The sequence below is a fragment of the Coenobita brevimanus genome, chromosome 3, assembly GCF_032717465.1.
Source record: "Coenobita brevimanus isolate Jiangsu-jjx chromosome 3, ASM3271746v2, whole genome shotgun sequence".
In the NCBI taxonomy this organism is placed as follows: Eukaryota; Metazoa; Arthropoda; class Malacostraca; order Decapoda; family Coenobitidae; genus Coenobita; species Coenobita brevimanus.
This window is the reverse complement of record NC_136956.1, coordinates 990975-993472: the sequence shown is the minus strand read 5'-3', so window position 1 is coordinate 993472 and position 2498 is coordinate 990975.

The window sequence follows — 2498 nt, the reverse complement described above, 5'->3', positions numbered from 1 at the left end:
AGAGGGAGGGGTCAGAGAGAGAAGAGAAGGTGGGGGGGCGAATGATGGTGCTGGGGTGGAGTGAGGGAGGGAAGGGAGGGTAGACAGAGGAGGGAGAATGAAATGCGAAGTAGTGGCCACATAATTTGTCTATTTTCTTTCTTTAAGGGCATGATATAAAGGAGTTAATATTTAGCAGATAAAGCTGCGTAACGCCTTGTATAGCTGCGTCAGACAACAGGCTTTAGGTAGGTGCTGATATCAAGGACTGGCTCGTGAGGGGAACATTCTGACGTGACAGATCAAACATTAGTGTGGAGTTTGATATTTGTGATGACCCGTGTATTTTGACTGACGCAGAATGGACTTTGGACGGCTTTGACTTCCGTAATGTTTGTGTAACAAACGGCCTCCTGACATCCACCCTTCTGAATCCTACCTCCCTCGTGAGGACAGGGTCCACCTGGCCAGGCTGAGATGTGGGCACCATCCAGCCCTCTTAAGTTACCAAAAGAGACTGGATGACTCCGTCGCTGATGCCTGTCCAGGATGCAACACAGCACCCCATACTATTAAGCACATTATACAAGACTGCATTGCACACAATATGCAACACAGCACCCCATACTATTAAGCACATTATGCAAGACTGCATTGCACACAATATGCAACACAGCACCCCATACTATTAAGCACATTATGCAAGACTGCATTGCACACAATATGCAACACAGCACCCCATACTATTAAGCACATTATGCAAGACTGCATTGCACACAATATGCAACACAGCACCCCATACTATTAAGCACATTATGCAAGACTGCATTGCACACAATATGCAACACAGCACCCCATACTATTAAGCACATTATGCAAGACTGCATTGCACACCATCACCTACGCCAACAACACATCATACACTCTTTGAGAGCTCTGTGGGAAAGCCCGGTCTCGGCCGTGGCCTTCCTAAGGGACTCGGGGCTGTTCGGCCAGACTGCCTAGGGAACAACTACTATTACCCTTATATGTAATTAATTTTTGGAACTAAATATTTTATGCAACCTCTGACTTGGCTGTGTACACAGTAGATATGATCATCCTCTCGGTGTACACTCCCTCTATAGCAGGGCAGGGGAACCTTTCTCCTATTAAGGGCCGTTAGGATATTTATAACATCATTCGCGGCCCATACAACATTATCAACTTTAAATCAACTGTAGCCAAGTACATAATATATATATATATATATATATATATATATATATATATATATATATATATATATATATATATATATATATATATATATTCGTTCATGAGTTTATGAAATTGCATTAATGCATTGCCTCGCGGGCGTAATCAAATGGCCTTGCGGGCCTTATACGGCCAGGAGGCCAGACGTTCCCCACCCCTGCTATGTAGTCTCAGCATCATGTCAACTATTTTATGGCATCTATATGAAAAGGTTGTTTAAAATAATTGTGCATAAAAGGTAAATGAATTTGATGTCAGTGCACATGGGTGGATATGATAACGGTAGCCATCATCATCTGTCAGGGGAAAATGAAAGAAAATCCTACCCAGACTCCAAAAATATATCCATGTTAATGTTTACCGACACTGGTCAAGCCAAGGCAACCAGGAACACTCTGCAGTAGCCTCCTACCTTAAAAACCTCTTGCAGGCTTCACGGCACCGGGAAAATAGTGCTGTTGAAGGCTTGCTGGTTTCGTTTGAACAGCTGCCACTCTGGTGTGCTGGAGGAGGCGGGCACGTGTCCACTCGATCTCTGGCATCCACGCGTTGACAGTCTCGGCCCACACAGTCTCGATGGCTCCGCACTGATGTTTGACCTGTCACGTCAGTATATTTCCCTCACGAGCCAGTCCTTGATATCAGCACCTATCTGAGGTTTATCTGACGCCGCTGTACAAGGTGTTACGCAGCTGTATGTGCCGAATAGCAACTGCTTTTATGATGCCCTGAAGGTAAGAAAAGATTTTAATTATGTGGCCGCAACTTTGCATTGGATTCTCCCCCCCCTACCTCCCCTCCCTCCCCTCCCTCACTCCCCTACCTCCCCTCCCTCCCCTCCCTCACTCCCCTACCTACCCTCCCTCCCCTCCCTCACTCCCCTACCTACCCTCCCTCCCCTCCCCCACTCCCCTACCTACCCTCCCTCCCCTCCCTCACTCTCCTACCTACCCAACCTCCCCTCCCCCACTCCCCTACCTACCCAACCTCCCCTCCCCCACTCCCCTACCTACCCAACCTCCCCTCCCTCACTCCCCTACCTACCCTCCCTCCCCTCCCCCACTCCCCTACCTCCCCTCCCTTCCCTCCCTCACTCCACCCCCGCAGCATCACTCGTCCCCCCCCCACCTTCCCTTCTCTCTCTGGCCCCTCCCCCTCAGCCCCTCTTACTCCAGCGTGACTCGCCGCGCATAAAGAAGCCAGCCTGAGACACCGAGTGCAGGAGGATTGGTGAATATGACCACGACTGTACACGAGAGAGA